This window comes from Molossus molossus, unplaced genomic scaffold, assembly GCF_014108415.1.
Source record: "Molossus molossus isolate mMolMol1 unplaced genomic scaffold, mMolMol1.p scaffold_m16_p_20, whole genome shotgun sequence".
Lineage (NCBI taxonomy): Eukaryota > Metazoa > Chordata > Mammalia > Chiroptera > Molossidae > Molossus > Molossus molossus.
This window is the reverse complement of record NW_023425356.1, coordinates 29681799-29691777: the sequence shown is the minus strand read 5'-3', so window position 1 is coordinate 29691777 and position 9979 is coordinate 29681799.

Genomic DNA, 9979 nt, shown 5'->3' with positions numbered 1-9979 from the left:
AGCCTGCTCTGTGATTTCTCACATGGCCATCTTCACTTTAGTTTGCTCCGATCATTAATCATCTGTGACTGCAGCTAGCGCTTATGAGAACCTGTCAGGGCAAGAAGCAAAGTCAACTCCAACCAAAGCTGCAGTGGAAATGTATTGAGCTTCTGGGACCACACTGACTTGACCTTCTCCGTGGAAGTGGTAGCAGAGGCCAGAAGGGGTGAGCCTCATGGAAGAGAAACCTCGTTTGAGGTCTTAGAGTGGACAGGCACTGTGGCCTGGATCTGCAGACCAGAGACGTTGCATTACCTGCTCGAATGACACAGTGTGGTGTTAAGAACACAGGCTTTGGGGCCACACACCTAAATTCAGATCCCATCTCTGTGTTAATTAGCTTTGTGGCCTTGAACAAGTCACTTAACCTTTCAGTTTTATGTTATCTAGCAGATAGTAAGTTCTCACAGAGTTGCCATGGGGATTACAACATATAAAGTATACAAAAGCATCTACCCAGTACCCGGTACATGAAAGGTCCTAAATAAATGTTTTTTATTCCCCTTCACTGATTGATGCTGAAATGCAGCTGTTACTGAAGAGAGGACCTGGCCCTTAGCTGGTCTGCCTGGGGACGGCCAGTAGTGTGTGGGTTCTTGACTTTGTCCAGGAAAAATTTCACAACACTACTCCAGGTGAATATTAGAGGATTATTATTATTTTTTTAAGTTGGAGACAGTGACACCAAGAAAGGCCCAGGATAACAGGGGAGGGTCTAGGTGGGGAATGAGCTTTGGCTCACTGAGGAGTCAGAGAAAAGGGGACTTTGGGGACAGGCTCAGGGGGTTTGCCTGGGATGAACTGTGGCTGCCCATTGCTGCCCTGGCTGCTAGCTTCCTGGGGTTTCCTAGAGTTTAGGAGCTGCATGCCCGTGGCGGAAGAAGCTCGAAAGGGAGGAGGGGAGGGGACCGGCATGGGCGTGCTCCTGGGAGGGAGGACGCTCACTGGCACCTTCATTTAAAGGTTTAAAAAAAACTTTTTTTTCTTTATTAATTTTTAGAGAGAGAGAGAAAGGGAGAGGGAGAGATAGAAACATTGATGAGAGAACATCAATTGTGCGCCTCCTGCTTGCCCCCCCCCCCCCCGGGGGGGGGTGGTTGGCTCACAACCTGGGCATGTGCCACCGTCACAAGGAATCGAACCGGATACTTGAGGGTTTTTAAAGTAAAGGCTGGGAGGTTAGGGGGCTGTCTTAGGGGAATATCTCGATAAAATATTCATCAGCTTTATGCTGATGTGCCAAAATGAGATTTATGCCCTCATTTATCTGTCCTTTAGTGTGGTTGGCAAATGGCACTAATTGGATTTCTGCTGTCTATCTCCCTGAGTCATTTGATTTAAGCTATTTGCCCTGTGGTTGGGAGGAGAAATGCCATTTACTCTTAAGTGTCCCTGGTTTAGGGAAGACAGGATTCACTAGTTGGCTGCAAACTACTGTTCAACGGTCTGTCTCAGTTTCCCACTTGTCACAGAAATGTCTAGCTTCTGCTATTCTGCCTCACAGCCTTCTCTTGGGTCTGAATGAAAGACCACAGTCATCTGTGTGAATAAAAAAAGGGCCGGTCTTACAAACTCCGAGACCTGAAGTAACCACATAGGATGGTCTTAAGTGAAAACTTCTGAACTGAAAGTAGTCATGTCCTGGGCTGGTATCTTTCTTGACCAAGGTCAGTCTTTACCTTAACTGAGCCTGTCTCTTGTCTTTTTGCATCTAAGAAAATATACCTTTGGAAAGTCAGGGTCATTTCCTTTCTCCAGACCCCTCAGGGCACAATCTCCCACCTGAGGGGGGGGGGGGGCAGACCACAGAGCCCCGCCCCTCATTGTCATTGTTAATTTGTTAACTGTTAACTATCCTATACCCACCAATGTAAAAGAAGTGTGTGTCTATTCCTTTTACTTCTATCCAATCCCAGAGATTTCCACTGCTTTGCTTTCTCCCACCTCCCTAATCTGTCACCAATAGAATTCATGGGTCCCCTTAAGCCCTCCTCTTTGATTCTCATGTATAAAATGAGTGGTTAAATTGTCCTTTTCCAGAGTATTTTATCAATTTGTTGAGATTTTGCTTACCAGTAATTGTCATTAGTTTGGCTCAAATAAATTCATAAAAATTCTTAAGAGTCTTCATACATTGACATGCGAGATGTGCCTGGGGGATTCCCCAGCATATGCGACCATATTGAGAGTTTCTGGGGCCTGAGGGTAACCCAGCTAACACCATGGGGAAGACTGTAGTTAGGGTCGATGAGATAGCAATGATGTTTGAAGAATCTCTGTTTTCCTTCTGAAACCTCCAGCTATCTCTGGTGTCCTGGGCCCACTCACCCATGGGTCACAGAATGCTCAGACTCTAGGCAAATGAAGTCTTAACAGCCACTGGCCAAGGCCATGGAGTTGTGGTGCTAGCGACTTCTATGGGAAAGGTCCACTGCCCCCCCTCAGGTGGGAGATTGTGTCCTCCTCCCCTGGCCACCAGCCAAGTGGCTAGTTTCCCACTGGGCTTGTAGCTGTTCCTCTTATGGGCCCAGCTATGAGGGGATATATTTTCCACTGTTCCTGTTTCCATGACAAAGGACTTCTCTAGGGCAGCACTTTGATCTCTTGCTTCAGCCCTCTCTCTCTCCACCTGAGGAGAAAGGGAGTGATTTATAGGATTCTGTCTTGTGATCCGCACTGTGGACAAAAAGGGGCCACATGCTAACCTGACAAGCTCAGGGAAGGTCTGTGTGGCGGCCTTGCTAACTCAGAGACCTAAAGTAACCACACAGGATGGTCTGGAATTAACTTCTTAACTAAAAGCAGTTTATGGTAGGTAAGCCTGTCCTAGGCTAGAATCTTCCCTGACAAAAGTCAGTCTTGCCCTGGCTGGTTTGGCTCAGCGGGTAGAGAAACGGCCTGCGGTCCGGAGAGACCCAGGTTCGGTTCCCGCTAAGGGCATGTACCTCAGTTGCAGTTTGTCCCCGGCCCTGGTTGGGTCGTGTGGGTGGCAGCCACTCAATGTGTCCCTTTCACGTCAATGTTTCTCTCTCTCTCTGTCTTCCTCTCTCTCCCTCCCACTCTATCTGAACAAAAAATGAAAAAATGTCCTCAGGTGAGGATTAAAAAATAAATAAATAAATAAACAAAAGTCAGTCTTTACATTAAGTGAGCACATCTATTGTCTTTTGCATCTATAACATACCTTTGGAATGTCAGGGTAACTCCCCCTTTTCTAGACCCCTCAGGGCACAGCCAATGCACCAGGGTGGAGATGATAAATCCTTTTATCGTTATTATTATCATGTTAATTGTTCACTATTAATTATTCTGTACCCACCTATGTAAAAGATGTACATATCTATCATTTTACTTTTTATCCAATCCCAGAGGTCTCCCTGCTTTGCTTTCTCCCACCTTTATAATCTATCACCAGTGGATTTCATGTAACCCACATGTGTCTTCTCTTTTGGTTGTTATGTATGAAACAAGGTACAAATCTGCCATTCTTGGGAGCATTATTTTAGCCTGTTGAGGTTTTGCTTCCTGTCAATTGTCAACAGTTTGGCTCAAATAAACTCACCAAAATTCTTCACCGGTTTAAATGTTTCTTATGTTGACAGCACTTTGAACTGTTCTGCCTACTCTGTGGTGAGCTTAGCTGAACACTATCTGGCTCTCAGATCAGGCCTACTATTTGGGAGTGGAAGTGAGTCAAAGTGTTGCAAGAGACATCATTGGGCCAGATTTTTCTGACACTCGTGGATGTGGGGTTCTTGAGGTCCCAGTGAAATAAGCATTTTCAGAAGCCCCCATGGGAGAATGAGATGTGGTAGAAGACTTTGTTTGCGTGGAGTTGTGTTCTTTGGGTTGTAAAGTCCCATGTCTCCCAAGCCAGTCCTGAGAAAGGTAGAGCTGTGGATTCAGCAGAGCTAGAAGCAGGGCCAGTGGCCAGAGCTTCCGTTCCATGTTGCAGCCGGGTCCAGTTCGGCATCAGTCCATTAGTCCATTGTATGGTGTCCACATGGCTGTCGGCCATGTGAGCAAATACAAGGGAATGCTCCCCTTGCAACAGGAGTTGCTAGAGGGCAGGAGGGCCTAGCAACAAGAGAGGCAAAAGAGTGACCCTTTCTTTGTTCAGGAAATCAACTATTTAGACTTTTTGCCTTTGCAGTGGCCATGCCTATTCTGGCCAATTGCCAGTTCTCAGGTGTGACAAACAGGTGAGAAGCTCCCCACATCACTCACACCTTACTGCACATGCGTCTAAATTGCCTTTGTCCAGTCCCTTCCCTTATCAGTCTATGGGGAACAGACTTGGAGTGTTAAACTAGCTTTCTGGCAGAGCTGTATAAATGGCATGCCTCTCTGATCTAGTCTCACCTTCACACCTTTCCTGTTAAGTAACAACTAGATTATTACAACAGTATCAGAAGTATAATTTTCAAAAAATTAAAAACATTACTTCCATACAAATATGGCATGAATATGTGTGAAAGTTCTGTTTAACTCATTAACCAGGAAAGGCTAAAGCTGGTTTTTAAGTACATTTGGTGAAGAGATTTATAGTTAGTCGGTAGAGAAATGCTGAAAAAAGTTTGTTAAGTTAGGTGCAAAACTGGTTAATATCCTACATTGCAATTAAACTGCAGCCTTTATAGTTATCTTCTCTATGAAACAGATGTCGTTTGCATCCCTATCAGACAAATTAACCTGGAATGTTAATCAATCTAGGCCCTAATACATAGTCAATGAAAGTAAAGCAAAGTCTCCTTTCTCCTAGAGAATTAAATCAGTCTTGGTGGATCTGTTAGATAATTATTCACTAGAACATTGAGAGAACAAGAAGTCATCCTTTTGCGGTATTTCCAAGTTTTTGATAATTCTGGTAATTCTTTTTTTTTTTTTTTTAAATTTATTTTTCCCTCTCTTCCCGACCCCCCCCCCCCCGCCTTGCCTCATCCCCAGCATTGTTGTCCATGTCCATTGGTTATGCATACATGCATATAAAGTTCTGTGGTTTATCTCTTCCCTCCCCTCACCCTCTCTTCTGAGGTTTGTCAGTCTGTACCCTACATCTATGTCTCTGGGTCTATTTTGTTCATTACATTCCACAAATAAGTGAGATCATGTGATACTTGTCTTTCTCTGATTGACTTGTTTCGTTGAGGATAATACTCTCCAGGTCCCGCCATGTTGTCTCTCAAAGGGTAAGAGATCTTTGTTTCTCACAGCTGCATAGTACTCCATTGTGTAAATGTACCACAGCTTTTTTATCCATTCATCTTTTGATGGACACTTGGGCTGTTTCAGTACCGGGGCAAGGGGATATTAGCAAACGCATCTGAACATTTTGTTAAAATAGTTTTTTGTTTTTTTTTGCTATCTCCACTTTGTCATGATTGGATCTATCTCTTGTTTATTTGTTTGTTTTTACTTGGGTAGAGAAAAGAGGGGTATTATTTATTGAGCCTCCCAAGCCTGAGTGGGCATCTTCTCCCTTTGGCAGAACCTATCTTTGCCCTGGGAGCTGCTGCAGGATAACTCTGGTAAGATGAAGGCTCAGATCCCCTGCACCCTCCACCTGCCAGGCGAGGGGGCACCATCAACTCAACTCTCAGACGTTGAAAGCACAGGAGGAAACAGACATTCATTCTGCTATAAATTTGCTGACACGCCAGTTTAATAAACAAGATAAATATCCCTTTCAGCATATTCTCCCATTATGAATATGTATGAGCTCTTAGAGCTTTGCAGGCTTCTGGGGACAACTCCTTGATTTAGAACCCCCGAGTCAGAGAATGACAGAGAGCTTGCTTGGCTTATTCTTTACCGCCCTGCCCTTCCACCCCCACACTGGGCCTCTGCAGAACTTGAGCGGGAAATGAGATTGGGTGAATAGCCATTTTATACAATCAATCAATAAACACTCAGCGAGTGCCTATTATTTGACAATCACAGAGAGAGAAAGGACCAAGAGGTGCAGACTTAATCCTTCACAAATTCATAGTCTCTTAGGGGAGAAACCTATAGACAAACAAACTACAAGTGCAATGTGATAAATGCATGTGTATGGTATCGGGATTTGTTTATAAGGCAGCTTGGCATGGGAAAGATACAGATGTGCAAACGAAGCACCTAGGTTCAAGTTTCAGCTCTGCCACTTAGTTGAATGTTTTAGACAACTTATTTATAAAATGGGGTCAGTGCCTTCCTTACTGCTTTTGTTAGTATTAGAAATAATGCATTTAAAGTACTAAATATAGTAACTAGCACCTAGATAGACTCAATAAATTATAGCTATTAATGAGAGGTATATATATACACACACATATAAATATGTATATTTTTTACTTAGCTACAATGAATAGCTCACGATAGACTTGCCCTTGGTAATGTATAAGGCACTTTCAAATCCACTATCCTAACAGTGGGAAGGAGGCCTTTTTTGCCCCATTTCCCCAGTGAGAATCCGGGGGCTTAACAGGCAAGGAGCCTTGGCCAAGGCCACAGGAGCTCAAGCAGAGGCTCCGAGAATCATTTTTGATTTGGACAGAGTTAATGAGACAGTGTCACCCAGAAGGGCAGGAATTATTCTGTCTTAAGTGCTTCTTTTAGGCACAAGTGATGAGAAGAAGGACCCTGGGGTGGGAAGGAATCAGTGTGGCCTTTGCTGACACGTAGGAATGGTTGGAAGGTGGTGAGGATAACGTAAGCCATTTGGGGTAACGCAATCAGAGGATGGAAGCAAGCAGGGCCCCTATTTTTTTTTTTTTACTATCTCAGAAAAGAACTCTAGACAGGAGAGGCCAAGACTATGTAAATGTCCTCAGACCCTGGAATCTTTGTCACTTCCACTTACTTGACAACTGTACTTCTGACCCATTCCCCTGAGTGATGAGCAGTAAGATCTTAATAAGGAAAATCACCTATCTGCATGTTTTGGGGGCAGCAGGAAACAGGAACTGGGGAGAGAGCATCCTACTGCACGGGAAGAGGTGAGCCCCAGGGGAGGTGTTGGTGGTGGCAGCTTTTCAGGGGAAAAGGAGACGGACCGAGTCCCTGGCACATCCCAGAGGCTGGGAAGGAGGAGCGAGAAGGGCACAGGAACTGGTGGGGCTGGACGTCGGGGCTTCCCCACGGAAGAGCCAGCTGGCCACGGCCTTGTGGAGCCAGACTGGGAAGCTAGGTCTACAACATCCAGACTCCTGTCACCCCACCTCACATTCCCTACACATGCTGCACCTCCAAATCCCGACGTGACGGAGGGGCTCAGAGGCAGAAGACCCCTGGGAGCTTTCAGAGAAGTTCTGAGAGGCCGGTAGTGGGCCATTGGCTGAATCTGCTGCTGGGCTGAGACAGGAGAAAAGCTGGAGAAGATGGCCCAGACATTGTCCAGCTCAAAGAACCAGGTCCTCAGTGGCCTGTTGTTGGGGAAAAGCCCCAAAAGTCTAAATTCAGAATCGATTCCGAAGAACTGACATGTAGCCTTTAGTCAAAATCTTTTTTTTTTTAAATTGATATTAGAGAGAGAGAGAGGAAGGGAGAGGGAGAGAGAGATAGAAACATCGATGAGAGAGAACATTGATTGGCTGCCTCCTGCACATCCCACACTGGGAATCGGGCCCACAATCCGGGCATGTGCCCTGACCAGGAATCAAACTGGTGACCTCTGGGTGCATGGGTCAATGCTCAACCACTGAGCCACACCAACTGGGCTAATTCTTAAGAAATTTAATAGGAGAAGCATCCATGGGCTTTTATGAATTTGACTAAGGCTACATGTCAGTTTTTCGGAATTTATTCTGAATTTAGACTTTTGGGGCTTGCCCCCCACACCCATGCAGAAACCTTCTCAGGTAGCAAGACCTTGGAATGAGCAGTGGTATGAGGAGTGGCCTAGATCCTCGTCCCAACACTGCTGCTAACTCCTCTATGCTGCCCATTCACAACTTCTTGGCCTCAGTGTTTCTATCTGTAAACTGGGGATAAATTCCAGCCCTAATTGTTTCATAGTATTCTGAACAAGAACCAACCGAGGTAATAGATATAAAAGAACAACGAACATTGTAATGAGTTTGAATTTTGTGTATTGTTGATGCTAATTAATTTGCACCGCTGTGTGACCTCCTGGAGTGGTGTATGCCATTTATTGCTGACTTGGAGTTCTTTGATCCTGTATGCTCAGGTGTATGTCCCCACCTAGACTGCAAGCTGGCGGGGAAGATGGGAAATCACACTTTTCCATTCCTCTCCCAGTGCTGTCCCCCCTTCTCCCCAGCAGCTCAGCAAGGCAGCTGTGCATCTGCTGAACGGCTGAGATTGTTGGCTTGGCAGCAAGGAAGTGGTGATGTCCAACTTGTCTCCACAGAGTCACTGCCCCCTTGTCTATTTGGGGGCCTGGGGTGGGAGCGGGGCGGCGGGGAAGCAGCCAATTTCTGTGTCAGCCAATGTTAGCACAGAGTGGCACATGCTTCATTAGCAGCAGCACGGATTTAGGCTAAACTTCAGACGGAGTGATCCAGCTGGGAGCCCTGGGTCATAAAAAGGGGAGACTGCGTGAAGTTTTAAGGATTCTCTTCTAAGATATTTGGGTCTTTTGGGGGGAAGTATTTTAGGATACATTACAGATATTAAGATTTTTCATTCTTAGATACTTCAGTTTGCCACTCTAAAAAACCAGGGCAGTTTTGATAAGGATGCTGATGGTGGTGATGTGTGTACATGTGTGTGTGCATGTGTGTGTGTGTGTGTGTGTGTAAGTGCAGGCAGGAATTGGATGTCATTCTGCTCAGAGGCAGGGGAACAGGCCATATATATTCTCTCCCTATTCCTCCTAGCTTTTGGAGGCTTCTCTCTCCTGCTCAGCCTGGGTGTCCCCAAGCCACAGGGGAGGGGAGGTGCTGGAGCTAGAGAGGGAAGCATCTGGGAGAACAGACTCAAGGCAAAGCCCCTGTTTCTTTGTCTCCCATCACGGCCTTTCCCCAGGCACTCAGTATCCATCGCCAGCGCCTCCATAATAATCTCTCAAAACTGAATGCTGAGTGTGGGACCCAAACTGCAAATCAATGAAGTCTGAATCCAATATTGATTTCCCCCCCTTTTCTTTCAGGAAAGCTTCTTTAGAGTAATTAGCTTGCTGGTTTTGTTTTTCACTTTAAAATGTCTCATCCTGATTTTTAAACACTCGGAGAGTGAAAACTGAAAGGCTAATCCCACAGGCAGAACCTGGGTCGTCCCCACTCCCACCCTCCTCCCCCTCTTCCCTCCCCGCCGGTAACTCTCCTCTCTGAAGACGGAGTGTCAGGAAGTGGCTCACAGGAGGGTGACTGGTGCCCTCAGCCCACAAGGTTGTGGCTGAGCAGCGGCCCTGCCCTGGTGGCTCCTGGCACAGATGTCTACCCCAGAGCGGGACGAGGCACCATCCCAGGTCAAAGAAGAATTGCAGATGGAAGCCCACAGGCCTTCGCTCCACTGGCTCTTGCTGGGCTGCTCTCTCCACACTCCTTCAGGAGGCTTTGATCGGCTCCTCCTAAAACCAAGGGCTCCTGTCCTCGGAGATGTGCCTGCCGGGGCTGGAGGGGGACAGAGTCCTGAGCCTTAAAAAGATTACGGTGCTTTCTCAACTGCCCCTGCATCCGCGTGTAAAGAAAATTAAACATAAATGAATAGTAAGGAGCTCCAAAACAATTCTGATTTTCCTATAATGATAACTAGAACATGAAGCAGAAAATCACTTCAGCATTTTTTTTGGTGTGCCTGCTTTGCTGGGGTTCCTCTAAGTGGCCCACACGAGGGGTGGCAGGAAGGCAGGTCCCCTTTGCCTGGTCCTGGGGGCTTCCTGGTCTCCCTGGAGAACCTTTCAGTCCCAGGCTCTAGGCAACAGAGAAGCCCCCCACCCCCACCCCTGACCGCTTTCTTTTCTCCCGTGTGGCTGTGGCTTCCTGAGCCCCACACT